The 6,034-nt window shown below is 40.1% G+C and overlaps 1 non-coding gene across 1 annotated transcript; it reads right to left on the bottom strand.

Moving 5' to 3' along the window:
* Window positions 1-2,174: 2,174 nt before the first annotated feature.
* Window positions 2,175-2,246, bottom strand: TRNAE-CUC. The gene has a single exon. It is a non-coding gene; the product is annotated as a tRNA-Glu (tRNA).
* Between the last annotated feature and the right edge of the window lie 3,788 nt (window positions 2,247-6,034).

The raw sequence follows: 6,034 nt of genomic DNA, 5'->3' as shown, positions 1-6,034 counted from the left end.
AAATCATTCCTAATATCTGAAATGGGGAGAGTATACTTTTCATTACCTGTCCCTGAGAACTTTAGGAAGATAGATTGGATCAGGTCTTCAGCTCGGCTATAGAGCTGCTGAAGAGCCCATTTAAAAAGAAACGAGGAGTAGATATTTATGTATTGTGTTTATATTTACTGTCCTAAGATGTTCTACCATAATGTTACTTTCAGAACTTTCTAAAAAAAAACTTACAGAACAACCAAAGTACTGCTGTTAGTACATAAATTTTAACCTAGGACAAATAAAGAACCTCAATGATTCTCTTGGGAAATTCTTTTGAGACTTTACAGTGCACTTTTCTACCCCCTTTCTTGATCTCTATCCATAATTTAAAAAAAGGAAAACACACTTCAAAATGATTGCTTCACATATTTCAGCATTTCCTTCACTTGTAGAGGATTTTAACTAGCAAGGTTGAATTAGAGATAAGTTTGTTATAATAAAGTGAATCAAGTTTTCTCACCTTGGTATATGACTAGTTCTGCTGACTTCAGCAACTCATGTATCATGTGTATTACATAGTTGTTTAATCAGCGCTTAGCTGAAATGTACTTGAATTTCTCAATCCACGTGTTAGATTTGGGATTTGACATGACAACAATGATTCAGATTAACCTGCACTTTTAAAGAAGATAGGGAGAGAATGGCTTTGATAGCGTAGTGTAATTTGTATCTGAAAATGACTGTTCTAAAACCTTCTTTGGCATAAATCTGCAAAAATCAAGATAAGGATTAGAAAAGCAGTATGGAAAATTGATACATAGTCTTAGAACAACTAAATCTCTGTAGTGCAGATATCATAATTTTATTCCACATTTAGCTAATGTTAAGTTGTCCCAGCAAAACCTCTAGTGTGAAGGCTAAAGAAATTAAAGTGAATTCTAATCCACTGTCCTTTCTTTGTAGAGATGTGGGCTCCTCAGGAAAGATGATTTTGCAGACAGAGTGTGTGATAGGGTGTTCCATCTGAGAGTCACATTTTTTTACAAAATGAGTCGAAGAAGCGTTACACTTGCAGTATCTTCTTCTTACAACATCCCCTGAGCATGCTTTAATATAGCAGAAAATGTCAGCTAGTAAGACTGATTGTAAGATTTACTATGTAAATCTGTACTTATCAACAAACTATTCCATAAGCAGTTTCCAAGTGAACGAAGGTAGAGTAACTCATGCATGTATGAGCAGTTCCTTTTGGTGAGCTGTTTTACAGGGATCATGTTACCGATAACTGGGGAAGGTAGTGATGGTAAGGGCCACATGTTTTCCCATTTTTCTGCTTAAGTAGTTATTCAATATCATGATCTCATAGATGTAGGAATAAGTAATAACTGTGTCTGACTGAAGGACTATATTCTGGCCCCTTGAAATATCTATCTTTAATATACTTGATTTTGTGACAGACAGTCATTTATTTCACAGAATCACAGAATTGATTTGGTTGGAAGAGACCTCTGGGGTCATCAAGTCCAGCCTTTGCCCTAACACCCCCATGTCAAGTAGACCATGGCACTAAGTGCCACGTCCAGTCTTCTCTTAAACACCTCCAGGGATGGGGACTCCACCACCTCCCTGGGCAGCCCATTCCAATGCCTAACCACCCTTTCTGTGAAGAAATGTCTCCTCATTTCTAGACTGAACTTCCCCTGGTGCAGTTTCAGACTATGCCCTCCTGTCCTGTCACAAGAGGCCAACCCCTACCCCTACACCCTCCTTTCAGGTCATTGTGGAGAACAATTAGGTCTCCCCTCAGCCTCCTTTTCTCCAGACTAAACACCCCCAGCTCCCTCAGCCGCTCCCCATCAGACTTGTGCTCCAGACCCTTCACCACCTTCGTTGCCCTTCTCTGGACTCGCTCCAGCACCTCAAGGTCTTTCTTGTGGTGAGGGGCCCAGAACTGAACACAGCACTTGGGGTGCGGCCTCACCAGGGCTGAGTACAAGGGGACGATCACTGCCCTGGTCCTGCTGGCCACACTGTTCCTGGTACAGGCCAGGATGTCATTGGCCTTCTTGGCCATCTGGGCGCACTGACTGTTGGCTCGTGTTCAGCTGCTACCAACCAGCATCCCCAGGTCTTTTTCTGCTTGACCACCTTCTAACCACTGTTCCCTCAGCTTGTAATGCTGCATGGGGCAAAGTAGCTTCCCTGACCGGGAATCGAACCCGGGCCGCAGCGGTGAGAACGCTGAATCATAACCACTAGACCATCAGGGAGCTGTGAGGTTTAATCTGTATTTAATGTGCAGCGATTTATCAGGATTTATCTGAATAGCTATGCACACAGCTTTAGGACTTCAGTATAAAATGTTTTGTTTACAATAAAGTAAGAGGGTGGCTCCAGATGTTGACTCTTTGTATGTCATAGCTATTTAGACAACTGCCTCTTCGTAGAATCACAGAATCACAGAGTAATTCAGGGTGGAAGGGACCTCAGGAAGTCTTTAGTCCAACTCCCTGACCAAAGTCAGGGCAGCTCCGAGGTCAACTCTCAGGTTGTTTAGGCTTTATCCAGTAAGCCTGGTACACCTCCAAGGATGGAGACTACATAGCCTCACTGGGCAACCTGCTCCACTGCTTGACTGCCCTCATAGTGAAAAAGTTCTTTCTTATATCCATTTTGAACCTTTCCTGTTTTAATTTATGTCTATTGTTTCTCATTCCATGAGATCTATGTGCCACTGAAGAGCCTTCTTCCGTCTTCTTGGTAGCCTCCTTGTAGGTACTGGTGGGTCTTGTTAGGTCCCCCACCAAACTGTCTCCAGGCTGAACTAGCGCAGCTCCCTCAACTTGTCCTCACAAGGCAGGTGCTCCAGCTCCCAACTGTCTCAATAGACTTATGCTGAACAGGGACCTCACCCAGTATCCATGAACTTTAGTCCAAGATGTGAGAGAGAAGCTTTGCAAGCACATTGGTCAGTTCTCTCAACACACCTCAATACAGCCCATCTGGTCCCAAAAACTTGTATGGGTTTAGCTCTCTCAAGTAACCTCTCACTTGATCCTCATGCACTTTGCTCTTTCTCCTCCTTCAACCCTCTCTGTAAGCCCAGAGACCTGGGAGGACTTACTGATGAAGATTGTCAGATAAGACACTGGGTATCTCACCCCTACCTGTCTGCTGTCACTAAATCATCCACTTCATTCAGCAACTGGCCAATATTTTCCTTATTCAGCCTTTTACTACTAATGCAGCAGAGGAAACTCTTCTTGATGTCCCTTGCAGATCTCAACTTGAGTTCAGTTTTGGCTTTCTGGTCACCATCCCTACATGCTGATGCTTCTAAATTCCACTTGTCCCTGCTTCCAGTTCCTCTATACTGTTCTTTTGCATTGTCTGTCTGAGTTACCAGTTTAGCCAAGTTAGGCTCCTGACATGTCTACTTGTCTCCCTGTGTATTGAGTGGGATTGCTACTGATCCTTGAAGATGCTGTCGTTAAAGACCTGCCAGTTCTTCCTCAGTTCCTTTGCCATTTCCCTTTTACCTTCCATTTACTTTCTTCTTGAATAAGCTGAACTATAATATCCTAAAGTTCATGGTCTGTACTCTGCCACTTGCCTTCCTTACTGCCCCAGGATCTTGAACTCCACTACAGTCAAGGCTTCCACTAAACATCTCATTCCCAATTAATTTCTCCTTATTAGTGAATAAAGGATACCATTGTCCATCATCATCTGTTTGACCAGTTGTCCCTAACACCCTTCAGACATCTTCCTGACTCCTTGTGTCCCATCATGTTGCCCTTCTAGCAGTTGTCAAAGATATTGAAGTCCCCCACAAGGACTGGGCTCTGTGATGCAGATATTTCTTCAGCTGTTTAAAGAAGGCTTCATCTACTTTCTTACCCTAATCAGATGATCTGTAACATGCTCTCACCACAATGTCACATTTACTAGCCTATCCTCTGATCCTGACCCACAGGCTCTTAGCCAGTCTGTTGTCCATCCCACAACAGACCTTCATACATCCAAACTGTTCCTTCACATAAAAGGCACACTCACCTCTCCATCTTCCTTGCCCATCATTCTTTGTTCTCATCCATCATAGCACCTGAGCCATATGAGCTGTCCCACTAGCTCTCAGTTATTCTGGTGTTTTCACAGCTCTGTGACCTCATGAGGAGTTCTAGTTCCTCCTGAATGTTTCCCAGGCTGCACGCATTTACATACAGATGTTTGAGATGGGCATCCTTTCAACCTTTTTGATCATTCTAAGGTCTATCTTGTTCGGATATCTTTGCTTTCCGTCTATGTCCATTGTTTCCTCATTAACCATGGGTTATAATCTCTCACCCACATGTTTTAGTGTGATAGAGAATATGGATGCAGATGTGACTTCTCAGTGCACTAAAATGTACAGGGCATATTTTGTACTCAGAATAAAAAAAAAATCTGCCAACTGTCTAAATCACTTAGTAGCAATTAGGTGCCCTTGATACCTGACAGCATCTGTATCAAAGCAATCAAAGGATGGACAGTAATATTTTAACCAATTAAATTGAAGAATTCCATTGTGCCTTAAAAGATATTAACCACTATTATATTGCCTGTGGACTTGCTCATTCATGAGTTATTAATGTCACTAGAAAATTCTTATATTTCAATATTCTTTTGTTCTAATATATTACTATGAGGGATGAAAAAGAATGAATGGTGAAAATAAAATAATAGCAGGAAATAAATAATTTATATCTAAAAGTTAAATTTAGTGAAATGGGAGAACACACAGAATGTTTCATGTAAAGACAGAAAACAATGAAATCTCATTTTTAAGTACATCATATTTTGGCTGTTTCTCACAGGACAGAGAAGCAGTACATGGGAAAAATGAAAATGGCTGCTAGTTTTTAACACACAGGTTGGAAAGGGTCAATATAACAGCATACTCCAAGCTCTCACAGAAAAGAGAAAATATTAACCTTCAAGTAGTTCATCCAAGTGACAGAACTTGTATTAACAAAAGGTACCTTGATCTATTAGGGTACCTCTGAATTTGGTGTTCATTCTTACAGTCAATGGAAACTCAGTTAACTTGCTAAAGGTAGATGGCTATTGCACTCACTACCACAAATGACAATGCAAATTAATATTATTCCTGCTAGGTACATGTTATTTAACAAGCATTTTAACAATTTCTTAAATATATAGCAGGCAAAAGTATTCTCTTATAATACTCTGTGATTTGTACTTTAGAAAATGCCACTTCCAGAATGAAAAAGCATGCAACTACACAACTGTGAAAACACCATGTCTACCTGTCTTTCCTTTAAAATTACCGCTTTAAAAATTGTATACAGGAAAAACATCTTTCAGGTTCCTTTGCATGCTTATTTCCCTTAATCCTTTCACTCATTTCTTCCACTTGATCATAATCTTAATGCCATCACTGGCAAAAGTGTTTTTCTTTTCCTCATTCTGTCCAAGGTCTCTCTTGACCCTAGTACCTTTAAATTAATTTTCCACCCTGCATGGATTCTTTCTCCAGAATATAACAGTTTCCCACTTTTTAGTCTCCAAAGACATTCAATCCCATACAACAACAGTGACTTTCCTTTTGCAGTATTATTTCATCTTGGGGTAGTAAAGTCAGTCTTTTTCTTACTCTGCTCCTTGTTACAAATATGAGGATATTTTATTCAGTTTTCTAAACTATGATTATGTATCATAGAATCATAGAATCATAGCACAGAAGGGACCTCAAGGATCATCTGGTCCAATGTTTCTTGGCATCTCAAGCCCTGAATATTGCTTTTAACTGTAATATTTTTATTCCTTGCAAACTATCATGGCATCAATCACATCATAATTGCAATGCAAAGGAAATTATATTTATATTTATAGCCATAATATTACTACATTTATTCTTATTATATTTATTCATAATTGAGGATTTCCTCCTTCTTCACAAGTAACTTTGTATACTAGGATCCTATATAGCTCAGTGTCTGATTGACTTAAAATCATCATTGGACAGGCTCAAGCCAAATCCCTTTGATTATGCTGA

The sequence above is a fragment of the Cariama cristata genome, unplaced genomic scaffold, assembly GCF_000690535.1.
Source record: "Cariama cristata isolate BGI_N322 unplaced genomic scaffold, ASM69053v1 scaffold10535, whole genome shotgun sequence".
Taxonomy (NCBI): Eukaryota; Metazoa; Chordata; class Aves; order Cariamiformes; family Cariamidae; genus Cariama; species Cariama cristata.
This window is presented reverse-complemented; position numbering and strand designations above follow the sequence as displayed.